The sequence below is a fragment of the Lathamus discolor genome, chromosome 1 (assembly GCF_037157495.1).
Source record: "Lathamus discolor isolate bLatDis1 chromosome 1, bLatDis1.hap1, whole genome shotgun sequence".
NCBI lineage: Eukaryota > Metazoa > Chordata > Aves > Psittaciformes > Psittacidae > Lathamus > Lathamus discolor.
Genome location: NC_088884.1, coordinates 141928520 through 141956381, shown reverse-complemented (window position 1 = coordinate 141956381; position 27862 = coordinate 141928520). Strand labels below are relative to the sequence as shown.

Below are 27862 nucleotides of genomic sequence, written 5' to 3'. Positions count from 1 at the left end.
AACTGAGGCGAGTTGTTCATTTTAAATTTGTGCTTTCTTGTCCCTCAGCAGCTTACCTGTTCTCAGTCAGATACTTTTACACATAGTTTTATAAAAGACAGGTAAAATCTATATTTTTCAGAAGGATTTTCCTGTTCAAATAAAGCAGCACAGAAATGAAAGTAAAAAATTACTCTAACAAATAAAAGAGATCTGCTTGTCTTTGCAAAAGGCAAGGGAGGTATGTGATGGAACATTTGTAGGTGAAAAACATGCAGGGGACAGAGAGGAAGAATGAGTGGCAGAAAGGTTTGCAGGTAACAAAAATTCCCCAGGACAGTTTGCTATGAGGTAAAATATCACTTAAACCTCTTTTCTTTCCAAATGCTACAACTGCCCCAGTTATTCTTGCAAGCCTAGATTATCCTTCTTATTATGTAAAATCTTCCAGCCCCATCTTTCTCTCATATTTTCAGTTGTAATACAGAAGGACACATTGAATTGTCACTATGAGTCACCCACAAGCCCTTCTAGTCATTCTTTTATTAACATGACTTTTTCAGAAAACCTCATATAAAACACAAAAAAGGCAACATGCAGCCTGCAAGAAGAAGTCTTATTAGGATTCTCATTTTTACAGTGTTCCACATATTTTGGGGGGTCACAATTTAATGACACTTAAGAAACATCCAGCTGAAAAATACTTTTTCCCCTTTAGCTTTGAAGGCTGATTTCTTTTACTTTATTTGCCTCAATTTCAGCACTTGCCAATGGCCAAAATCAAGTTTGGCTGAGCATGTTTCCTGCAGTCATCTTCTGGCTTTGGAGGCTGTTTTCTGACAGATGTGAGAATCCTTTGACCTTTTAGCTTTACAGTATTTCATGATGAATGATTCAAACATTCCTTTCTAGCTTTCCTTATACAAACACATCAAAGTCATTACTTGATGGTGAGAGTTTTATCTACAATAAAAATAAATCATTTACTGTATTTATTGCAATTATGAGTTTGCTAAACTATTCTTTATGGGAAAAAATAAAAGATCAGCTATGACCTGACTGCCAGTAGCTACCTATCCACAATGCACCTGTACAAAAGCTCTAGCTTCTCCTGACAAGCAGGGTAGCAGGGTTTGGGGAAGTTTTAGTAAAAAGGAAGATGAAAAAAAAAGAAGAGAAAGGAAACCCAAAAAAAACCCACAAAAGCCTCATACTTCAGGAAGCTGATTCTGTTCTGATTTATCCCAGAGGCAGAATTACCATAATATGTAATGCTGGAAGATAAGGACTTACGGGTCCCTCAGACCAATGACCCAACCTGAACAGTATCTTCTAGCAATTCACAGGTAAATTTAGAAGGCTTCATTGAGGCCAGACAGCAATTTCTTGATGAGGCGGCAAGTCTACCACAGTGATTCTCCAGCAGTGTTCTCTGTAGAGTCATGTTCTGCCTTAGAATAAATCACTGGCCTTCTTGTAGTATATTTAGAACTTGTTTTGGATTGGACTTCACAGTTTTAAGTTAAAGAAGCAACAGATTCAAGGAAACACCACAGACAGGCTGAAGATAGGAGGGCTGAATTTACTGTCATTTTTGTATACTGCCTCAGAGGAAATCTACGTTAGCCAGAGTTCTTTTTTCCCCCCTTCATCCATAGCAGTGCTCCTTTAAACTACTCCTGAAGAGAATAATTTTTTCAGATTCTTCATCTGCAGTCTTCTCACACAGAGCTTCACCTTGCAGTTCGCAGATGAACCTCCATTTCCAGAAGCATCATTGTATGGCCTGTGTGAAAACAAAATATTGAAACAGGGACAGTGCTCACTTTATTTCTTCATGGGCTGCTGGGAATCAGTTTGATTCTTTGCCAAGACTTAGAGAAACAAGAATTGCCCTAACTCCATCTTTCATTAACAACAGTTCCAATAGCTCATTAACAACTTTCCTGTGCAGCCTGTTCCAATGGTTGACAACCATCTTGGTGAATAAAACTTTCCTAATATCTAATCTAAACCTCCCCCGGCACAGCTGGAGCCTGTTACCTCTTGTTCTGTCACTTGTTACTTGGGAAAAGAGACCAGGCAGCTCCTCTCTCCATTCTCCTTCCACTTCTAGAGCATCACAATGCCTCCCTTGAGCTTCCTTTTCTCTGGACTAAACAACCTCAGCTGCTCCTCATAAGACTTGTTTTCTAGACCCTTCACCAGCTTCCTTGCCCTTCTTTAGACACACTCCAATACCTTTCTTGTAACGAAGGGACCAAAACTAATACCGTTAACAATCAAAATGCTATATACCACGCGACTAGTATGCAGGGCCGAAATTGTTGCACTAACGTACTTTTACATTTGACTGACAATGGAACATATGCACCACACAAATGCCAGCAGAACTGAGTGTCGGCCACTTTGTGGTGAGAAAGCTCCAGGCAGATAATTTGAAATCTCCTGAAGGAAAAAAAGTTTGATCATCTGGGAAACATTATCAGTGGGAACCTCCAGTATGGATGGTCATCCTTTTCTCAACTGATTTGAGGCTGAGGGAAGTTTTACTCATTCACATTCTTTTATCTTGCAGACAGAAAATATGAGCAAGACAGATATGTCCAGCATCTAGTGCTATATTCCCCTTTGTATTCCATTTTCTTCCAACTATTCCTTAATAACTTACACCCTTTTGACTCTCTCATAGTTATTTTATTGAGGAAAGTACCCCCAGGATCTGATCTTTAGCAATCATAAATGATTTGTGAAAGACACCAAGTAATTTTTTAAGAAACTTTGCAAATAATAAAATATATTTTAACGCTGTATCTGGAAAGAGCTGCGACAGCATCTGGCAATCCTGAGTATAGCATAAGAAATGGAAAACAGAGAGAGAAAGAAATACCTCTAACTATACACATTTGGGGTTTTTTTGCTCCTCAAAAAGGAGACATAGAAACATTGGTAATAATTCCCTGAAAGCATTAGCTCCAGATTCAGCAATAGTTAATACATACACTTCTAATACTAACTACTTAAGTATGGGAAAACGTGCTAAGAATTATTATCTTACACTTCCCCCCCCCCCCCTTTTTTTTTTCCCTGTATACATGCATTATCAACCACTGCTAGAGGCAAGATAATTTCTTATTGGTTTTTGGCCTGGTGCAGTTATCAGGGGAAGATGCAAACTCAGATTAAATGTGATGTGCAAGTGTAGAGGAAGTGGGGCTATTTGAGTAGGCAAGGGAAAACAAGAGCATCAACCAATATTATTGGGGAAAGACAGAAAGCATCTTTATATCCTCAGCAGAAACACTGCAGTGCTCTGTCTGCTTCCTCAAGAAATCCCTTACCAACCATCCTAATAGTTCCTTGCCATACCTCTTCTAAAATAAGTAAAATAAGAAAAAGGTAGCTGTCTGTCTTTTCTTCCATACCTCTCAACTTCAACCTTTACCTATAACAGTCTTTCAAAAGGTGGCGATATGATCCAAGCAAGGCAACTTTGGGTAGGTCACAGGGGCAGGCTGCAAAAGTTACATATGCCATGGGATTGGTACGGTCTGCAGCAGGATGCACAGTCTGTTCTTTCTGAGAGCAGAGACTGTACTCAGTCTCTGTGTTTCTTCCCAGTCTGTGTAAATTCACTGCCTTTGCACAGAGTAGCCTAAGAGGCTGTTATAGCATAGAAAGAAGTCAAAACTCCATTATGATCTTCTCCTTGAGATTAGACCAAAACAGGACAAGACAAAACCATGCAGGTGACATTGTTGCCAATAAAGTCAATGGCTAAACCATTACGGCCTTTAGGCAAAAAAAGACCTAAGGCAATCAATTTGGCTTCCTGGCCTTCATTTTCTACCTGAAAAAGTATGTAAGAAAATTTTCCTGTGAGAGAAAGAGTCTTTGACAAGCTGACAACTGAAGTGGGAACCCACCCTATTCACATTCCTTTAAATTTCCATGCTCCTTTTAATTACCTCATGTCCCATTTATGTCCATGTTAAGGCCACATAACTGAACAAGAAGCTGAAGAAATAAAATAGAAATCTGGGACACTAAAGTGTGGCTGAATTTAAACTAGAGAAAAATCCTATCTTGTGTTGGTGAAAATCAAAAAACAAACAGAAGGATTCCTGCCTCTTATAACCTTTATATTGGAAATTGCTCTGAGGCTTCAGCTGCATAGAGGTTATTGACAATTCTTCCACTGGCAATATTAAAAAAGAGTTAAACTTCAGACTCCCGGCTGTAACTGCCACTTTATATCTTGGGTGCTTTTAGTCTATTTTAAGTGCATTACACAATGTGCAACACAAGGGACTCCACAAAATTTATCTGGAATTTAATTTTTATTGTTTTGTGTCATCTAGAAGTTGAAAAAAATTAAATGCTTGCAGCTCTTATTCAGAACTAAAGCTCCTTTACTGTAAAATATTTACTTAAATTGCTGCCCTTATTTCCTTTGTATTCATTTGATACTATTTTTCTACAGCACAATAAATCAAGTAACACCATTATTCTTTTCCAGTGAATTTTCTGCTACATTAGAGCTGTTGTGATATCTTTTTCTCAGTATATTTCTTATACGTACAATGCGTAGCTTTGTTTCACTATGCTGAAATACTAAAGTCGAGAGAATAAACAAGAGCACAATAAATGTGTTAGATCTTATTAGGTCCTGACTTCTAGCTGTTTTAAATTAATACAGTTCTGTGGCAATTCACATAACCATAATGATTTAAATTAGCTACTAAGGTTCACAAATATTTTCTTAAACATCCAAAATATTTTACAGCTTAATATAAAGGCTAAAATTCCAGTCTCCTACAGGAATTACACTTGTCAAGTCTCATCAGACTCTTGCAGAAGTGCTCAGAGCACAATTCTGACAAGCAGAGCAGGGTATATCTTACAGATGATAAGCCATGTTGCACTTTTCAGCTAGTTTTCTTGTTTCCTTGCAAGCATGGGTTTTTTCTTCCACTAAGTCCCTGGCTAAATCTCTGTGAAGGTCACCTTCAAAATTAGGATACTGGAAAGTTGGAGAGGAATCTTCAAACAGGGCTGCAGAGACTTTCTGAACACTGGTTTTGGTGTGAATGGGTTCTGTTTGACCACAATTTTTGTTTGTTTTATTTAATGAAAGCACATGAGTGCCCAAGGAAATGAAACAGGACCAATGGTCAAAATCCTGACAACACAAACTAGTAATCAGATGAAAAGTATTTAAGCTCTGGCAATCACATCAAATTGGGTGGCTGCAGATACACCTGATTTCTCGAAGTTGTGAGAAGGGAAAGGAAGTGAGATCATCATATTATTCATAAATCTCATAGTTCACTCTGATTTACAGAAGCAATTTTCTCCTGAGCACAAGTAATTTTTGAGGAAGTACTATTAAGTAATTAGCCAAAGATATTTTAGGAAAATAAAATATACAGAAGTAACTTAGGGAGTTTTTGGGTTTTTTTTTTTATTAATAAAGCTAGAATATTCTCAAGGAAGCATGATCTAACAGTTCTAAATGTTATGCAAAATAAATCAACTACTTTGAATACTGCTCTTGTACTAATTTCTACAGAAGAAAATAAGATGCAGTGAGTTCTGAATACATATTAAAATAACGGGGAAAGAATTACAATTATTCATTAAGTATTTCTATACTAGGGAAGCCCTGGCTTTAATTATAATCAGCAAAGAACATGGATCTATAGGCTTGATTCAGCAGAGAATTTTCAGGTCTTCTATCAGTGTACGTATATAAGTGCAAATTAAAACTAACTTGCTGCACAATACTGTGAGCAAGGAAAGTTCTATAAGCTTTGAATCTTACTTTGTAGAACTATAGCTACTAAATGTCATCCTGTGAGCACGTTCAGCTAAAAATATTCTTCATTGAAAGCTGAGGCAAGGGAAAGGCTGACTAATAACAAAAGCTTCCAGAACTGTTCAGCATGCAAGTTATACCCAAGATACTATTACTTCCTCTATACTTATGTGAGTACAAATTCAGATCATAAATCCTAGGTACAAGGCAATATTACATTTTACACAAGAGGTAGTGAATGATTCTGCCAATGTATAATCAGTGTAGCTAGGCTAAAAATAAGCAAACATTGTAACAGCATATGGTTATAGCCAAACAAAGTAAAGTCCATCCACATTTCATTCCCATGCTTCAAAAATCAATCTGGTCAGTCCAATACCTTTTATTTACAGAAATACATACTCCTTATCTGCTTTGTTGGTTGGGTTTTTTAATTCACCACTACCTTATGATGAACTACTGATATAAATAAAGCAAAGCAAGAGCTTTCTGCAGAGGCATAGGGGGGAAGTAATCAGATCGTCCACTACACACTGCATCTTTGTTTGCTTCAGAGGCACGAAAATGTGCAACAATTCATGCTTGAAGGAGGTCAAAGAAGGATGAAGCTGGCACAAACAGCTGTGAATCTGCTACGGGTTTCTCTGTAAAAACAGGCACTATGGCCGTAATTAGGGCAGATCTGTTATTTAACTCTGAGCTTCCTTGCCACAGAATTTTAAGTGAAATAAACACAAAATATCAACATCAGATGATCTTGATAGGAATCAGTTGCATTTGCAACTGCTGTTACGTTGACACCTTTACAAAGCCATGCATTCTATTGGTGGAAGCCTGCCTCTCAAAAAGCCACACGTGGCAGCTGCTAACAGTGCCAGTTCACTCATATACAAAATGACAGAACCCAATTACTGTATTGTTATAAAATTTATAGGGCAGTATCCAAGATGTTAGGTTCTTACATGACTTTGAGGCTGCCCTACTCAACTGCTTTGTCCCAAAAAAAGGCATCTTCCACTGATAAAGGAGGATTATCTTCAGAAAGCTTATTTAAATACACCAGAAGTGACTGTAACATCTCTTGATGCCCCCCACGTTCTCCTTTCTTGCACAACTATACTATCACATCTACTGTAAACCAATTTCTCAGAGACAGACCTTATCTGCTTCTTGCCAAGGGAGGAAAAAGGAAGGGGGAACAACCAAAACAAAATAGATTGCAACTGTATTACTTCCCAGCAACAGGTCTTCCAACCTCCCAGAAGACCCTGAATAGATCATCCTTTTCATCCAACTTGTTAAAATATGCTGCTGTCATTTTCCCAAGTGCTTTACTAAATAACCAAAAGAACATCTTAAAATATGTTTGTTTCCCATCTATGTTAAAAGAAAACAGAATGTGTCTAAGAGCCAGCACCTAAATTAATCAGATGAGAATATTCCTTCAGAAAACAGTGGGGTGACTACCCTCTCTTCTTTTCCCTTTTTTGGCTACCAAGAAGCTCCACAGATGCCAGTGAAAACATGAAGTGATCCATTTCTGTCAGAACTGTGTGGAGCAACGTACATAGATGACTACTCATGCTGTGTGTCTGAGACATCCTGTTACCTCACTCAACGTAACAGCAGCCATGGTGGATGTAAAGAAAGGAGAGGACAAGGGAAGAAACAGGATTCACACACAGGCAGCTGCCTTGAGATACAAGTTGGACACCTCCGAATGTAACATGTTGCTGCTAGTGTTGTAACTGTCCTTCCATTTCTGCACTTCAACAGACAGATAGTTAATGGGGAAGCTACCTAGTGTGACTCGTACAGCCAGAGATCACAGTAATTTTCTTTCTATGTTTCCCTTATTCTTACAAAGGAAAGAAAAATTCCACAGTGGGAGCAGAAAGTACCGTTTGCATATCTAGATTTAGCCAGTAAAAAAAAGCTTCAATATTGCAATTTAATAGCTTATTAAATGTTTGTGGGGGTTTGGGGGGGAGGGGCGTTGAACTGAAGTGCCTATGAAAGCACTTCAGTTATAGAGACACCCTTTGTTACTATGTATAATTTAGTTCCCTACAGCAAAGCTGGTTTTCATACATGAAATAATTTAGATGTTGTTCTACATGTGTGAGTTGTGCACAGATCTGACCCTTGCTGGTTCAAGCATTCCCGATTTAAGAGAAAAAAAAAAAAAAAAAAAAAAAAAAGGAGGCTAAAATCCTAAAATTCCATAACAGAACAATATTGGTAACACACAAAACTGAAAAGATAAAACAGTAAAGAAAGTTCTGTAGGCAGAAGTCTAACATTAGATGAGAACATCTGTATTTTCAGGCACATGAATAGGAAGCATGGCAAGAGTGTGGATTTTGTTGAGAAATGGTATTTCCAACATTTCTATCCCTAAAGAAAAATGAATCTAACAAATTAATCCAAACAGTATTTCCAACATTTCTATCCCTAAAGAAAAATACAGTATCATCAGTATTAGGATGTAATACCATCTAAAGGACATTAATCCTTTTGAAAGAATAGAGGAATACAGCACATGTACTGAAAGTTTCTCAGAGACTAAAACACGCCACTGGTGTGATAATCTCCAGAGGAAAGCAGCTTTTTTAAATTAATAACTTCACACGCAGCCCTCAGTAAGTCATTTGCAGAGTGTAACGCTCTGCCCAGCTGAGAGTAGCACAGAGATAAGCAAGATAACAGAGTTCACAGAATGCAGCATGGCACAAGATTTGAAGCTTGGTTCTGCATGCAGTTTAATCATGTTAACTCAGCTTTGCAACACGCATCTAATGAGTTATAACTACCCATAGCTTGTTAACTCAGGCAGAGGATCAGGGAATGCAGGTAGATTGCACATGGTCCTGGACTGGCTCATACCCAGTTTACCTCCATCAGCTCTGCATCCACTGCATGGAGGCTTCAGCACAACCACCACACCTGGACTACACTTGCCAGGGTGTATTATCTCCACGTGCTCCTTAGAACAAATGATTTTGTGTTACATGAAAGCAGAGAGACTGATGCAATGAGGTTCCTTGAAAAGCTAATTTAATGCAGACAAAATACTGCGATTTCCCTGAACACCTTAATCTAAGCTTACCATTGCCTTCCTTTTCACTTCTTCAATTTGTCTCATGGGTCTGAAAGATTAAATTTGCCACTGAAAAGAAGCTGCTAAGTAAAACTAGCTATATAAGATGCCTAGTCAAGAGAGTAACAGAACAGGTAAAAACCCCTTTCTTCGAATGTGGAAAAAGAGGTAACAAAATCACAGAATGGGTTGGAAGGGTCCTTTAAAATTCAAGGCCAAACCCCTCTGCCATAGATGTCTCCAACTGCATCAGATTGCTCAGAGCCCCATCCAACCTGACAGCAAATGTTTCTGGTGATGGTGCATCTACCACCTCTCTGGGCAACCTGTTCCAGTGTTTAAACACCCTCATCATAAAGAATTTCTTCCTTATATAAAATCTAAATCTTCCCTCTTTTAGTTGAAAACCGTTGCCTCTTGTCCTGTCACTACAGGCCCTGATAAAAAGTCTTGCTCCATCTTTTTTATAAGCTCCCTTTATGTGCTGAAAAGATGCAATAAGGTCTCTTCACCAGGCTGAACAAATCCCAGCTCTCCCAGCTTTTGTTCACAGGGGAGGTGCTTGAGCCCTCTTATCATTTTCGTGGCCCTCCTCTGTACCCACTCTAACAGGTCCATGTCTGTCTTGTACTGGAGGCCCAAGAGCTGGATGCAGTACTCTATGTAGAGTCTCACAAGAGCAGAGTAGAGAGGGAGAATTACATCCTTTGACCTGCTGGCCATGCTTCTTTGGCTGCAGCCCAGGATATGATTTGCTTTCTGCGTTGCAAAAGCACATTTCCAACTCGTGTCCAGTATTTCATCCACCAGTATCCACAAAGTCCTTCTCCTCAGGGCTGCACTCTATCCATTCCTCACTCAGTTTATACTGACACTGGAATTGCCTCAACCTGTGTGCAGGACCTTGCATGTGACCTTGTTGAACTTCAGGAATTTTTTACATGCGTCCACTTCTCCAGCCTCTGAAGGTCCCTCTGGATGTCATCCCTTCCCTTTAGCATATCAGCTGAACCACTCAACTTGCGTGTTCATGTTCTGCAAAGCACATAAGTTACACTAAACATTGCTTTTGAACCTGTGTGTTTCCAAATTGGTCTGACTAGGTCTTCAGCAGGTGTAATCAGGCTATTTTATAAGCTTACAGGTATAGATGTAATTAAGGGGATTGTGGACTAAGCCTAGTCATCAGGCTTCAGCAACAGCTATGCATTGTCAACCTTAATTTAATGTCCTGGGGAAATAAGAGAAGGCTGATTGCTCTCCTACATAAACAGCCCAGGTAGCTCATTAATAGAGCTGCACTGCCTGTTTTGTCACTCTGCTCACAGTGCTGTAGGCAACAGTGAGAAGAATAAAACTTAAGAAAAATGAACAATTCAGAGAACCTGGCAAAAAACATTAGTGTGACTTGTGCAGGGCTGGATCCATCACTCTCAACTATCAGAGTTCACATCTGACATAAAAAAGGCCAGTACATTGGCATGTATCCCAGCCTGGTGAGCAGTCAAGGGCATCAAAAAATCTTTCTGGTGTCTCACAACGTAGGTCTCCCTGAGAGGAAAAAAAGAGAAACTGGATAACTAACGGTAAAGGAATAAGTCTTAAAACAAAAATAGATGTAAAACAGTGGGTGAAACTGAGGGGATACTTCTCCAATCCTAATCATTCTGTTTCCCACACTGTCACATTTATTAGAAAATCCCAGAGACCACACTGCTAGCAGCTACTGTTAAGCTGCTGCAGCTACTCTATAATCATAATCCATCAAATAATATAAGGTAATTTATTGTACACTCTGTGCTTAGTGTTGCTACTTCTAGAAATAGCTTTGGCTCGTTTGGGCAACATATTCTACTTTTGACTAAAATAACTGCTTGGGACCTGATTGATGTGGGAGTTTGAACAGATAGCAACTGCCAACCTGGGACGCTCATCAAAAGCTAGCATTTAGAAAAAAAGTTCATTCATTGTATGAGAAGCTTTTTTGCTCTGTGAAGAGCTGCGATACATAATACTGTGACTAGCCACAACCATCATTCAGCAAAGACACACTGTGCTAAGACAGAAAAATTTTAATTACACTGGACCCAGCTATTCTTGTATTTTCATCCAGGAAGGGGAAAAAGAGTAAGTACTGTAAACAATGACAAACCTCTCCTAATAGAAACTTCTCAGGAACTTTGAAGGCCAACATTTTGTAAATTATGGCTGCTCTGGAGCAGGCCACCCCCTGACACTAATTACTTTATTGTTCACTGATACACTTGGAGGATGATTAGACCTTCTAATCACATTGGTAATCAGTAGAATTAATTTCTTTCTTGCCCCATGAACTGCTTTTATAAAAATATTAATGACTGCCTGTGGTGGAGCCCTTCTGCTCTCATATTAAAAACTCAGGTTATAGGGTAGCAGCCGAGATAGACTAGTACAGCTACGTGCAATTTCATAAGAATTATAGACTATAATTACAACACTATTATCACACTGTTCTATAAATTTCCACACAGCTAAATGTGATTGCAGATTACACTACAATCTCTGTAGGTATGCCCATGGAAATAACTTTACTTATTCAGGTATATTAATGGCAGCAATTCAAGAACTTAAAAACTTTTTTTAAGCCTTTGCAGGACTGACACCCAAAAGCCTCATGCTATACCTACCATGAATTTGGAAAAGAATCTTTATAGCAATTAGTCAGTCAATAATAAATAGACTGTCCTTTTTTAAAGTGTAAATACAACAATTATAAGCCAAAAGAGAAAAGAATGAAAGAAATTAACTTCTAAATATGCTGTGGCATAAGCTACTTCATAATTTTATTTCTATGTATTCTGACCTTCATTTGTGTTACATATGCATAAGTCAGAATAAGACAATACTATAAGTATGTACTGCAACTAAATTAAAGTAAGAATTCAAATTTCACCAGGATTTACACAAAAATCTAGCACATCAAGGAAGTCACCTGAGATATGGGGTTCATTACTGGATTTTAGTTTGCATCTCTTCTAAGAAGGGAGACTAACTTGCTCAGTATCCTCTGTACAATACTCTGATCTCAGTTACCTGTGTTAATCCCATTAAGTGAATCCTGCTAACTTCATCAGTTAGGATATGGATTTACAAAGGTTTAAATCTACTAAATGTTTACTGAAAAGGGGGTTATCTGTATTTACAGAAGATAATGGCTGAAGCAAGTCCTTATGTCAGGAAGGTAACACATGCTCTCTTATAGGAGGAATCTTTCAGCAAGGAGCAATTGCAAATTACTGAAAAATACGTACAAAGGAAGCTCAATGTCACATTGCTATCCTTACAATAGCTGAAAATATAGCCAATGGAAACAGACATGGCTCAGCCTACCTAAAAGACAGCATTTGCTTTGCAACCTATTAACAAAAGAGCTAGAAAAGTAACAAAAGAGAAACCATTGTCTGGCTTACTGCCATGTATGTCATTGATTTTACAGAAACCAGAAGCTGTGAGAAAAAGAATCCCATAGCCAAATTATCAGAAGGAAGAAAAGCAAAAAAGGAGAATACATTTTAAAAGATTCGCTTGACCAGCATCATGTTTTAATTAAAGAAAATAAGAGAGACCATAGCAACACACAGCACTCCTAAGTAACATGTAGCTCAGATGAATTACTGAATGTACAAATCAATACCTGTCTGCCTTCACAGAACAATGCAGGTGGTTTGACAGAGAGTTTAAGTGCTTTCTGTAATAAGCACAGCAGAGTCACTGACACTTTACTTTAAGAGTTAAAGCTGTTTCAAGAGTTCTGACCAGAAACTTTGCAGCACTGAAGAAAAAAAAAAGGAAAATGAGTTCATCTCTCCAATAAGGATGAGACAGAAAATTTTCCTTATCAGCTCTAAAACCTCCCAACCTCCCCAGAAAAATCTGGGAGCAGAACTAACCCTATCCTGAATACATGCTTTAGTTTTCCATACTCATCTCTGGAAACCTGACACAGTCAAGATGCACTGGATTACAGAGCAAAATCTGTTACTCATATGCTATGACCCCAGTTCATCTATGGATCTGTGCTGATCCACCAACTACATTCCTTGAGCATTCGCAACAGACCAGACCCCTTCCAGACCATCTGGATTCATTGCCCAGTCACACACTGCTCATCTTTAGTGCTCTGTTGCAGAGGTGGTTGTATCAGATTATCAAACACACCATACTACTAAATCACATTAAAAGGCAATAGATAGGATGCAAAATCTCCCTGTAGAAGTATCTGACCCCCAAACTCAGAGCTTATGTGCGAGTTCCTGAGAACTTAGACTGTATTTCTGAAGTAATCTGCTTCTATGAGTTTCAGGTTACCATGGTAAATAGGGCATACCCTCCTATATCACAGTGTTTAGAAAAAGCAAGCAAACTAGGAAACCACTGCCCTCAAAACAGAAAATAATTTAGATTTTCCACAACAGGTAACAGTAGGAACTGGGAGAACTATATGATAGAGATAAATGAACACAATGGAGAGGGTAGGTTTTACTTCTCAGAACCTTGTTTATGACACAGACTAATACATTAGCAAATGCTAATACATGACACTTTTCCTTGAAGCCTTTTCTTATAGCCCCTCTCTCCCTTTTTTATTGCTTTAACAAACAAGGAGGTCTAGTGCAAATCCAAGCAACCTATAGATTAATTATTTCAATAAAAAAAACTATTGTGAATGTCTAGAACTGAGAGTAGGAAAAGCAAATTATGTCCCCAGCAGCCATCGTGACTATTCAGTTGTCTGCAGAATATTGTCAAGATCTACTATCCTTAAATCTCAATGACAGTCTCCACAGGGAGACTGTAGAAAGACTTATATCCTCTTTCTGTCCAGTCCTTGAGCCCATCAGCTATAAGTCAACTCTAACCCAGAAACTATGTAACCATGCCAACACAGCACTAAGGTGAAGATAACATGCCATATGTCTTAACCAGGTGCATAATTTTTACCTCTGTCTTTTCCTCATGTCAATATAGCCTTTGGCTGCCTGGTTTGTCTTTTTTCATTCTGCAGGAGAGGAGGACACATAACTGCTGCTCTTAGATTGACACGTTCTGAGGTATTTCTTGTTCCTTAGTAGTTTCTTCCAGACAGTAACTGCCCTAGAACCACAGCCTGCAGACATTTGTTATTTATGGCGTCTACCACTTTTATTGTCAGCACCTTCAAGAACAAGCCTTAATAATGTTTCAAACATTCACCTGGTATGTAAACAATTTCCTGAGAAGACAAGAGTATCCATTTAAAGAGAGAAAAAGGACATAACTGTTCATAATGTCACCAAGGTCATATTCCTTAGAAAACTCGCATAAGCAATATTTTAATACAACAAACCCCATACAATTTCACAATTTCATTTAATTCCTGAAATTTAAGATTGTCAAAATATAGGTGGTTTTATGTGAATAGAAGCTAGCTGATCATTATAAGATTAAAGTTGGAAAAGCTCTTTGATTTCATTTTCATATATCAATGCTCAAAGCTTCAGAAGAATCTTGTGCAAAAGGCTTTCTACATTATGCATGCAATGCATGTTTAACAGACCAATTTTTTTTATTAATTATTTAAGCATTGCAACTGTAAGAAAAGGTCTTTTGAAAATAGTGGAAAGTCATTTCACACACCTGGAAAAACTAATGTAAAAGCAGCTTGGAAAATAATTCTTTTCGGTATATTCTTAATAGTAATATAAAATATTGCTCCATCCAGTATCTAGAAATGTCATATCACACTGCTAACTACGAAGATACAAAATGAAAAAATATTAACAATCCCACAGAAATAGAAAGCTAATGTTTAATGCCTTACTGTTGAAACTAAATATTATAATTTTGCTGCAGATTAATTTCTCTTTCCTAATTAGACCAAACTGAAAAGGGGAGGCAAATTAAAGCAATGTGTTAGGGTTCAAAAGTAACCCCTCTGGTAAGTATTACTATAAATCTCATTTCTGGAGGAAGCAAATTGTCCCTACAGACAGGAAGAAGGAAAAGATGGCTTCAAGAAAATAAGGAAATAGAAACTACAGCCACTGCCTTTAGAGAAAAGTTGTTCAGTTTAAAAAAAACTCACTATTTTCCATGGCAAAAGGCATATTCCTTTGGGTATACCTTTAAGCCTAAAGGCCACAGAGAGTATAAACATAAACCACCAACAATGTAACAAATTTAAGTAAAAAACTATTTTTTTCTTCTACAAAAGAAGAATAAACAAAAGTTATCTGGCCCAAAGACCCTGCTCAAGCAGAGCCACCTGCAGCTTGTTGTTCAGGACCATGGCCAGATGGTGTTCAAGTATACCAAAGAAGGGTCACCACAACCACCCTGGGCAACCTGTGCCAGCAGTCACTCACCCTCACATTACACAAGTGACCAGCACCCTCACAGACAAACCGTACTTCCTTGCCCCACCATTTACAGCTGCAGTTGACAAGTGAAAAAAATAACACCCCCCTAAAATTTATTATTTCCTTGAAATATTCCATATCACCACAAGATCCTGTTCATCCCATTTAATCATGTTACCAAAATGGAGAAAATCTAATCCTTTGGGATGCATAAGTGGGCATGCATTTGATACTGTCACTGACCTGTGCACCTCCTTCTTTTGGTCCTTTATACCCTTGAAGATTTTCCTTGTGAGCTGCTTGTATGCACTGAGGGTTTAAGGATACCAGTCCAATCTTTGACATGAAGGTACAATTCATCTTGCAAAAGTCAGTCTTGTTCAGATACCAGCATTTTATAATTTCTTTAATGGCCCATCAGTTATTAGCTAAAAAGTTTTGGTCCTTGTTATTTTCTCCATTAGTATCTGTTTATTCAATTTCTGTATCTGTATGTTTATCACTTCCCTGCTTACTTGTTATTCCTAACTTAATGAAGCATATACTCTCACATTCCAGATACAACAGATTTCATCAGAAACACACCCAGCTTAAGAGCAATTTCCTTAACTTTCCTTCTGTAGTGACCCAAGAGACATGAAAATCGGAGCCAAAACAGAGCAAAAAAAACCACCCCAAGATATAAACATGTAACCAAACCCAGAGAGTAAAACACTTTAAACCTAACAAAGAGTGGAAAGGAGGTGAGAGATTTGAAACCTGAGGTAACAAAATGTTACTTCAGTTAGACTACTCTTTAAAACACTCTTTTATTGCTGAATTATAACTAAATTATATTTTGATGAATCAAAGAAAAAAGTGTTAGGCATCTCTAAAATCGGGAAATAAATCTGTGAGCATGAATTCTAATCAGTGCTGAAATAATGTGATAAGTAATGAAAAACCAACACGCTCATTTTTGCAGAAGTAAGGAACAGATAGTAGTTCAGCATTTACCATGCAAGAGCTTGAATGGAATTTGGGTTACTAGGGAATGTAGTTGTTAATAATGCAAATCAACCTCTCATTTTCCCAAAACAGATGAACAAAATTTGCCTGAATTTTATACATGGCTGGTTTAGATGAGATTTCAAAAGCATTTTATCCATTATCCATTTACGATAAAATTAAACTTTTGCTGCAATAAGATACATCCATTTCTAACACACTGTTGCTCTGATTAACACCTGACTACAAAGCATTTTAGAGACATAATTTTCTGCCATCTTCTTTTACATGACCAAAACCCACCTTCTCTTAAACACATGGAGTGTTCTTTTCCATCTAGAAGAAAACAGTACTGCTTTTCTGTGAATACTCTTAATCACATGAATTAATTTAGAAGCTGATTTACAGCCTCTAACATGGGAGCTGCTACCATGCTAATGTACCAGTTCACATTAGCCTAGATTTAACAAATGTGTAGAATTCTAGGCGTATGGGCTTCCTCAGCTACTTGGAGATTTAATAAGGTAAAAGCTTTTTTTATGTCTACCTAATCACTTTTAAACACTATAACTATTCCAATTTCAGTAAATTCGTCAAGGAGAAAAAAAAAAAAAAAAAGCTTAAAAAGATCTGAAGTACATCCAATCTACTGTTACTCTGCCTTAGATAACAACAATTTTGAAAGTTAATTTACATTCCAACAAATTTCTCTTGGTATCAGAAGAGCTGGGTTTACAAAAGCATGCTCTTATTACTCCCCTCTTTCACTGATTTATAACCTTCCATCAGCAAATAGCAATTGCCAGATATGATTATTTCCAAGAGTCTGTGATGGTCAGCAGTCCATAATGTACAAATTGAGAAAGACAACCTAGTTTACAAGCCAACTCCACCTAGTAAAATCCTTCCAGATATTTGCATAATTTGTAGAAAATTATTCCAAATACTACTCCAAATTTAAGTCAGCTAATCATTTCTATACTAGGATAGGAATGATTGTGATGGCCAAGAGGCCTTATGCCAAAGAAAAGCTCGGACTCAAACAGAGAAAATCACAACTCTTTAAAAGGTAATTACCAGCTACTGTGCAGTGCTAAAGCACTTCTATTAATATCCAGAAAAGCTTCACTCCCCCAGAAGTCTCACACAATCACATCTTCTATACTCTCGGTATTGATTTCAGCTGCTCTGAAATCAAACAATAGTTTCAATACATCATAAGGATGAAACAGATCAAAACAGAAGAACATGATAATACTAATAAAGATGAGAAAAATACATGAGTGCTATGTGTGGATTATCCCTGTCCTTTCCCCCCCCACCCCATCATATTCTTTGAAAGACCAACCCTTTAAAGTTCTTAAAATAGTAAACCCCCTTCATAAACTGAGGTGAGAGAGAAGCTGTTCCAAACAAAGCAGAACACACAGGTAAAAAATGCAGCTTAGGTGGCTATTGCTCACTGGATTTTCATCATTTGAATCCTTTGGGATTTTTAATTTTCACCACTACTTAACATATACAAAAATAAGTTTGTATTTTATACTTGGAAAATACCAAAGCCAAATTATATATTCCTATATGTTGCTGTGGTTATTCCTAATCTTATGTGCAAATCACTAGCCTCTTTCTTCTAGCCTTTTTCTTTCTTTCAAATAAAGAATTTCCATTCAACCTAGAAGACTTCTGGAGTTCCTGATCTTCTCTCTATATTTATTTATTTCCTGATATCCCTGAGTGATCTTCACTAAAATGTAAAAACAATAAACAGCAAGTTTGTAGTAGCAAATCTCCCCCTCCCTTTCGCTCTCTTTCTCCTTCCCACTCTCTTCCACAAGCAGGTAAATAGTGTTTCAGGGTCAAAGAGCAACTTTTAGAAGAGCAAGCAGATGTTTGATGAGACTCTGACATGAACCTCCATTCATAAGTTCCTTAATTTCCTTTATCAACCCAAAAACGCCAAAAGGTCTGGCTTCATATCTGCTGATGCTGCCCTTGCTGCAAGCTAGCCTTAGGTTTCTCTGACCACACTGCACTGATGGTGTGCCTATTTGTTGTCAGTAAAAGACTCATCCTCCGTTTTTAGAAGTTTCATTTCATGCAGCATGCAATAATCAGGACAAGATAGTAAAAGAAATTACTATTGCAGTGGTCAAATTAAAAAAAAAAAAGTTTTTTTCCCCCATGGTAATATTTTTTTAAATCTTTTAATACCAATACTTCTTTGCATGTCAAACAAAAGTCAAAAATAGTTCTCTTGCAAGCTGCTTTCTACTTCTGTAGTTTTTTTCCAAATTCAAAGAAATAAACATGACTCTTGCAATTATTCTTAAAAACCAAAAAGAACTCCTACCCTTAACTTGTGATCAATGCCTACCATCACCTAGTTTAAATTGCAAGCTTACAGTCTAATCAGACTTACAGGCATGTCGATCTGTCTGACCTTCTTAATTACGAAATACTATTTTCTTACTGAATTACAACATTTCTTCTAAAGGAACTTTAAATTGATATATGTTTTTACTGGCTTTTTCCTTTAAGGCAACAAAAGTTGTTATTTTTCTTTTTCTTCATTATTGTAATTGTATGGGGACCATGTTAGGTCTTTTGTCTAGATCTTTTGAGGAAATAGAGTTATTATCTGGCATTCTGATTTAACTGAAAAACTCAGACATATTTGATCTTTACTAAAGCGAGTTGCCTTCATACACCACTGTTTTCTCTAAGATTTTCCAGATTACGGTAACTAAAATCCTTACTTTTAAAACTAACCCAGGAAAACATACCATAAAATCTCATGTACTCATGTTATCTATTGTGTAACATTCGCTATTATCATTTGTTGGTCTGTAACATTTAGAAGCTCCAAACAGGGATGACAGCTGTGCATGAAAAACAATCCATTTTCCAAGGAGCTTAAAACTTGAATTTAATCAAATTCAGTATTTTAAACTTTTGGTACAGACCACTGAGACTGTCACAAAAGCCAGAAATAAAACACATCACAGCAGGAAAAGAAAAGCCAACAAAACGGAAGAAGCAAGGGAGCCTGAAGAAGTATTCATTAGAAAGCTAATAGACTAGGCTGTTAAAAGATAAAGAAATAAGATAAAATGGAGAAGTGAAATACACAAAGCAGTGACAACTTATTTAACTTTGAGAAGCATTCAAGCTCAATACATCTGCTATTATTACACCAGAACAGACAAGAAAGTAAAACTTGAATAGAAGGTTTTTTACATACCAGGATTTTCAGTCATTTTTGCCTGCTTACCTGGACTGTGAGACCCATCAAAATATGGTTTGGCTCCCTTCTTCCCACACCATTTTTTTAAAAGAAACAGTTGAAGTTAAAGGAGAATAAGACTGCTGAAAGGTGAGCAGACAGCTACACTTTGTCCTGAAATACATCAGGCTCCTAAATTCCCTAATACATATTGCTAAGTTCAAACAGGGCTTTACTCTTACAGATTTAAATGGTCTCATCTAATGTGTATCTGTCAATTTATGATGGCTTCTGTGTTTTTGCAAGATCAGCAACTTGGCCGTTGAGGATAGACAGTGGAGTTATTAATGACAGATAACCACCCAGATGACCTGCACACTTTACAGAGCCTGTGGTCTTGAGGATGGAAGAGTTGAGATATGCACCCACACATCACCATGCCCTGTCTTAAGTGCTGGGCCACAGAACAGCCTAGGTAAGAGATCCTGTTAGCTGGCTCACTGTGCATGGGTTGCTGAGACACTCTCATGTGATGAGCTGTCATTTCAAATAAAGTTCTCCGACAATACCTCAAAGATCAGTGTATTTTTCTTAAAATGAACATAACTCCCTAGTTAAATGCTAATTTAGTTTTGTATGTATGACTTGACTTTTATTGTCAAAGTTACTTCCATGAAATAGAGTATAACCTCAAGAAAGGAGCAGAGATTTGACATTGTACAAGCAGCAGCAGTAGACATGTTAATATGCCTCCCACAATAGCATAAATAATTGAAATTGCCCTATGACACATCATGTGCCACTTTTCAAGCAACCAGTTCCTTGATTATCAAATCATGATAATCAGTGCAAAGCCCGTTCTTTTGTCTGGTAGAGTTTTACATCTTCGTCTTTTACTGTTGCATAAAAAGACCAGAGCTATAAAGATGAAAAACTATTTTGAGACTTGGCCACTACAGGTTTTGGCACTGCTATGTAACAAACATGACTCATTTGAAAGGAATGTTTCATTAGAAAGTAATGATAAATGTATGATACCTAAAAGAAAAACTCAATTCAATCTTTTCCAAACAGTTATATACATACAAAAACTTTCTAATACTTTAAAAAGAAAATACTACACCAGAACCCTTTCATATGTATATGTGTGTGTGTTTGTGTGTGAAGAAAAGGTTTTAAAGTCTAAATTCCACCTCTGTTATTGTAAGACTACAAAATAATCACAGAAAGCAAAATTTCGCCATCCCCCCATCCCTTCACCCCTCCTTTCTTTGTTTCTGGCTGCATCTATATTCCTGTTCCTACTACTTGCCTTTTCTTCTTATATCAGCTTGAAAGGGGGTGAAAAGAAAGGCCTTATGAATCATATTCAAGTAACCCTCAGGCATTCAAAGCCCTGATAATGTTAGCATAGTATATATTGCCCACTCCACAAAAAAAGGCAAATTTACCATGACCTGAAAGGCATTTGAGGGGAAAAAAAAAAAAAAAAGCCCCAAAGATAACTTCAATTTCAAGCACAGTTTTCAGTCTGTCTGGGCACCATGCTTATTTTGCACATTACACATAGAAGGGAGAAAACCTTCTACACAAGCATCTGTGAAAGACAGAAAACCTTTAGAAAATACCACTACCAAAATTAATTTTGAGTTAGGAACAACAGAATTTTCAAATTTATGATCCTTCATATAGTTAATATAGTTCCATTAATATAGGCTCTAGGCTGAGTATAGTTTACTTACTAAAAACATAGGACACATTCTCAGAAATCTAAAACTTCTGCCTAACTACTAGTCACATATTCTTCTGGCTGAATACCAAAGAGTAAGGATACCTTACTTGCCAAAAGAGCTTCTGAAATTGCTCAACTTGTGTAGCACAAGTCTACAAGGTTTTATATTTAAAGTATAACTTCAAGCATTATTATAAAATTCTGAAAACTATCATATACTCATGAATTAATAGAAATTATGTATAAGATTTTTATTCGGAAACATTTTGGTCTCCTTGTAGGCCTGATGGTCTAACCAGCTTTGGGAGAAAACACATACAGTGTGTATTTGTAAAGGGAGAGTAGCACATGCTCCACATTCAAGCAAAAAATAGGTGTAAAACACTCGGCCTGTGCAGGCTTGCTTTAATGCATGCATCATTTTCCACCCCCTTCTCTTCCTCAGCATCAAAGGACACTGGACTTCCTCCTCTATTCACCTTCTTCTACACACAGACACACACACATCAACTTTCCTGTTGTGACCAAAACAATCAAAAAAGTGCTTCTGCTTCAGTGAAATTTCAATATTACCTTAAAATGAACTACCAACCTAAGTTTCACTACAATACAATAGATCAAAAACCAGATGCCCAAGATAACTGTTCCCTCCACTAAGGCAGTTTCCACAGGAAGACTGCACTGCAGTTATTTTATGCTTCCAAAAATAACACAAATACTCTTGAAGTCTGGTCTAATTATTCTTTAAAACATCTTTCAAAGCACGTATCTAAATTCCTTGCTTCATTCATTGCACACCCAACAGAACCTCAATTTTCCAAACTTTCTTTCTGCATTTTCCCTAATGATTTGAAAATGGTTCATTTTCTGCTCTGATGTTTCACTGAGCCTTTCATCTCTTTAAAGACGATATGAAAGGCCATATAAGAAGATGAAAAGTCTTTCCTTTACCAATATACCTTCTTTGATGCTGACCAAAATAGCTGCTTATAGAAAATAGCTGCTTATAGAAAATAGCAGCTCAAGAAGTGAATTTTAATTTTGGAAAAGGATTTATCCTTATGTCAGTAGTGTGTATTTTCCACCAATCTAATGAGCTCATATAACAATAAAAAGCTAATATTTATCCATGCAGAATTAACTTTTTTAAATATAATTATTATTAGATCTTAACTTCTGAAGGTGTATTTATCAGCTGCATCTTCTGATATTATTTACATTACCATAGGCAATTATCCTCTGCCAAGAAGAATGTTGTAATAGATTAGAAACTAGCCAAGAAATTGGGAACAATTCAACATGCAAAGAATTATGACAATTCAGAGGACCATTTTAGCAATTTCCTGGAAAGGGGCTTTGAAAAAGGTTGATTGTGTGACATACTAAGCTGTACCATTTACAAACACCTTAGGAATAAAAAATATTGAAAATAGAAACCAAGACTATTCAGAGATTCATCAGCCTTTGAAATACTTTCATTCTCTGTAGGGATGTCCTACTGGGTAGGAAACACAATGAAAATTTAACACATCTAACAATCCATGTCAAAATAAAATAATCCTTTCATTTTTACTCCATGTTTTGTTATGATCAGCAGATGAAAAGCTATAAGCACAATACAATACAAAACATTAAAGACTGATCCTTAGTTCCAAGACTTCAGCCTAACCTCTGTGACATTACTCTGTAGAGATTCCAGAAATCTCAGGTAATTTAGAGATACACTGATGGAAGCAATGCTAAACCTCACCCAAGTTATTATTTATAAGGCAATATTTATAAGGCAACCTTGTTTTCTTCAGAATACAGAGAGCTAGGAAGTTATTAGGGACAAGTGTTCTCTGGTAGCCACCTTTTTGTAACCTTTGCCTGTAGCTACAGCAACAGCAGTAATATCCTCAGCAAGAAATGAAGCAATGAGCTTCATAAGTTTGTGGTTGTTTAAATCATATAAAGCCAGTGGTTTATCAGGGCCCTGCAAGCACCTGCTTTCCTGTCTACAGCTCAGCTATTACGCAGTTATGATTCTTCCCTGGAACCACTGGAAATTTCCCTGCGCTACCAGATTAAGAACTCATTAAACAGAAGAAGCAAGAGGAAACCCTGACTTTTTTAACAGTATTTTTTATAACAAATTGTTGGTGTGAGGTCTTTTTAATCTGATACAAAAACGTTTCCGCTTATCAATTTTGCGCCCAAATAGCCTGAGACCATTTTTAAGGCTTTATAGTGAGAATGAAGTAGACTTTGCAGAATCTAAAAAATCTACAGAAGCTTTAGCATACTTCACGAACTTCATTTAGTATCCATTTTGACTAAACCTCCATGCAAAATGGAGGTTGTTTTTAGGTTAAACAGGCAAACCCATTTCTGTTCCTCAAAATAAGACAAATGCATAATTCTCCTTACATTTAGATGGGATAAGCAAACAAGCAAGAACAGAGGGAACTGAACAAGCCTTTAAAATGTAAGTTCTTCAGTTCCATCTAAGTTTGGCTGTATACATCAAAGTTTGAATTCATTAGGACCGTATCTGTGGAGTTCTTGCAATCCACTTTTTGCCATTAACTTCTGTAGCTCCATACTTTAAATTCAGATCCCTGTTGACATAACCATCTGACACAGGATCTACCATTCTGAAGGCATACTTATTTTTTCTTACTTGAGTCTTATCTTTACTAGAGTTTTCTAGTTCTCCTTAAAGAATGTAGGAAGTTTTTAACCAGCAATGAGTACATTTAAAAAAATACCTTCCTTCTATGAGACAAGAACATAGAAGCAACATACATATGTAAAAGTGCATATATACACATATATTGCACTGTGTATGTGCATATATATATAAACTACAATGTAAATTATAAGCCTTTTGATTATGAACACAAGTTACAAGAAAATCTCAGATTGCTGAGGGAAGAGGGGGTTGTCCATAGAATGAGAATGTATAATACTTGTGTCAATCCTAGTAGTCAGTATTTTTTAACTAGAACACAGAAGTTAATGATTTATCACGTTCGTATATCTTTTGCATTCTTATCTGATACTTCACCTGCTAAGAAGCTGAGCTAAACTGAATTTGAGTTATGGAAAATGGGCACATAGGCTATAGAAAATTAATCTTTTTATCTCCCATGGTTCTTCAGTACTACATGGGCCATAAGTAGTTTGAATAACTCTTAGAAAGTAGGACATATTCAGGTAACTTCTCTGCAGGTGTTACACTGTTAAACGACTTGTGTATTAATGTAATTTCTCACATCAACAATGGGATAATTCATGGGATTTCTTTCTGAAGGTAGGAGACATAGTTACTAAAAAGCTGATTAAAAGTTTAGAAGAGAGTTCATACAAATAGTTCCAACCCTTGATACAACAGAAGGCTACAGGAATGGTACAATATTTAGGTTGCTTTGTTGGTTGTTTTGTTCCTGGTTTGGGAGTTTTGGGGGGTTTGTGGTTTGTTTGTTTTGTGGGGTTTTTTTGGGGGGGGTAATTTCGGGGGAGGGTGTTGTTTGGTTTTGTTTTTTAACTAGGGACTTTCCATTTTTGTTCAAACCATGGTTACTGTTATGTAAAGTAAACTGATCTGCTAAAGTAAAACTGATTAGTAAAGTGAACTGATTTGGGTTGTTTTCATGAAAATCAGCAATTTAATAAATAGCTTCTGTTCATTTAAGGTTACAAATTAGATATCTAAGGCAGCACTTTATCCACCACTGAAGTGCAGCCATCTGCTTTATAGTAGGCATTTATACAGAACAGTTGAGAAATGAAGAAAAATATTATAGCAAACTGAGAAGAAAAATACAGACGTCTTCAACAGAATGCCGAGAACAGCTTCCCTAAAGCAGTCAAGAAATGCACTTCCCACAGCCTGAAAGCCAATAGCTATGAACCTTGGACCCTAAAAATTGAACATATAAATCCATATTGAGACACCTAAACACATCACCGTATTTTTTGCTGTTGAGCATCATTGTTTTCAAGAGGAGGCTGTATATGTCAGCTATTAAATATTGACTTAAATCAGTTAACTTTTTCCCCCTCATACTCTTTAAAGCTACAACCCTGGTCTGCCCTGGCTTCCACTGGGAATATGTGTGTCTATGGTATGATGCATTTTGTTCTACCATTTAGTAACCCACAAAATTTTGTTGCTTGTAGTGAATAACGTTTCCAGGTGGTCTGTCATGGATCTGTATGTGTTATCTAAAATTCTGTCAGGCATTAGAGGAGACACAGAGACATCTTTTTTCAATATAATTTTCCATCTGAAAAGGGATTTTGCTTGCTTTCTTTAGCAGTATTAAATAACTTCTGAGCAGCTTGTTTCAGAAACAGATGCTTAGTGTAAAGCCGGATTGAAAATACTCTAGAATATACCAAATATTTTTATGAGTAACTAGAATATATTTTAATAGCATATTAAAAATTATAACCCAAAAGGAATACTGTAGGAGTCTAATTATGGACTTGCTAATAAGCAATGTAGTCTCCAAACTTTATTTCTCTATAATTTACGCCTTCCATCTGTTGGATATTACTGTGACATATCAACATGCCTTAGGATAAGGCAACATCCCCCAGGCTTTTAAAGTAAGAATCAACTATCCTCTCTCAGCAGCTGAAGGGAATAATTTACCAAAGTAATAGTTTGGCTTTCCTCCATCAAGAAATACATAGGTTTTTCCAGAGAGCAAGTTATCCTTTCAAAATAACTTGATAAATGCCTGGATGGTCATCAAGATATTTTGCTGTTTAGCTACTGGGAAGGAACACACAGTCCGGTAAAAACAGTTAAGGACCAGGTATGATGCATGGTATACTTGCTGTATTTTCAATTATAATGTATGTATTGGGTTAACATACTGAGTGAGACTTGTGCATTTCTCCAAATCAGGTCTCAAAGAAAATTTAGAAAGAACCTTTAAAAAGACTGTATTAAGCCTAAACATATGGTTAGCTGTTAGAAATACCTTGTTAGAAAGTCTCCACATTTTCCTGCAAGTATGCTATTTAACCTTTACATACCACTATTTCTCTTGGCATGAAGACTTGAGTTCATAGATGTAAGTGTACGGTACATATGCCAAACCAGTTCTTTCAATGTCTCATCTAATGTTAAATATTTTCAGATAGTAACTTTACTTCAGGTCAAGCACATTTAAACACAAATATATTACGTTAAGTCTCAAAGACTGTAGTCAATCATAAATGCCTAGTCTAGATTCACCTAGGAAATTACTGCATGTTTGAACAAAAAAGTTTACCACCTTAATTGTTGTCTGTGTAGTGAGGAATCCAAGATTTATTGATAAATGTTGAATGTTAAAGGTGTTTTAAGTGACCTGAACAAGATAAACCATATTTTTCTCTCTTTTTAAATCAGAACACTAAGGATTATAAAAATCTACAATGCATACATCTTTTAAATGTGTCTTTTTTGCTCAGGACTACAAGATTATTCAGCTTTCATGACACTGACAGCATTGTTTTGCCTTTACTGGGTACATATGAATATTGTCTGAAGCCTAATATTATGAATCCAGCCTGTTTCCCAGGGTCCAAGATCAGGACTCAACTCAAATCTTCAGCTGCATTAAAGACAATCATCAAGGTTAAGCAAGTCACGTAGGTTTCACCAGGACAATCTGATTTTATCATCCATTCTAAATATTTATTTTAAACCTGTATTAAGATCAATTCAGTCTGTCTGAAACAAGAAAACACCAGAATGCAAGCATTTCACATAGGAATTCCACTGACTTGAAGAAGCTTAAATAGTTTTCATCCAATTTTTAGGTAAGATCAATCTACCCTCAGGAACTTATAAGAGACCCATATAGACAAGTTTTCATCATATCAGCATCATAATTGATCCAATTTCAACTCTTTCTACTTCCCAATATCCTAGTAGATATTTTAAGAGCAGTTACAAAACACTGCATGCAATGACTATAAAATGTCCTGTGAAATATGAAATACAGTCAGCCACACAGGAAAAAAAAAAAAAAATCTGTGATTTTAATTGCAGAGATCAACTTCTTTAATTACAGTGATCTAATAAAGTTACTGGTGTAGAAGCTGTCATTGTTCCCAGTTCAGTTTCAGAGTATAATGAAGTTTATATGCAAATTCTATTTAAATTTGGCATAGCAAGACCTATATAATATCATCTTGGTATAGATGACTTTGGAGTAATCTTTGACTGTTCTCATAAGCCTAAAATACTAGAAACTGTCTAAAAAGAAAGTTAATATTAGCTATGTGAAATAACCAAAACAAAGAAGGCACTTCCATCCCAACCAATTGATTGATTGATGGCTTAACTTCTCGAACGAAGATTTGGGAAGGGCTTTACCCACACTTACTACAAGCACGCTGATGACTAAAAAGGCCAACATGGGATAGGCAAATCCCATTGCAAAAAACATAGCTAAAGGTCTCTTTCAGTGGTATAGAAGAGGCACAATTCTGTCTACGTTGTCTTTTCTCCTCAAGACTAATTCTGTGTGTGTTCTCAAAGGAGATAACAGTTATGTGTGGTGTGTCTCCAAGTTTCCCAATTGGAGGCCAAGGTGGACCACTGATGGCAGTCAATGTGGCCAAGGCTGAGGTATTGTTTCAGGGAGTCTTTATATCT

At 36.8% G+C, this 27862-nt stretch overlaps 1 long non-coding RNA gene across 1 annotated transcript in view; it reads right to left on the bottom strand.

Annotated features, from left to right (window-relative positions):
- Positions 1–573: 573 nt before the first annotated feature.
- The window catches only part of LOC136007398 (uncharacterized), an 83374-nt gene continuing 56085 nt past the window's right edge, over positions 574–27862 (bottom strand). The window contains exon 3 of the long non-coding RNA XR_010609679.1: positions 574–1765. This is a non-coding gene — a long non-coding RNA (uncharacterized LOC136007398). The remainder of the gene's footprint in view (positions 1766–27862) is intronic.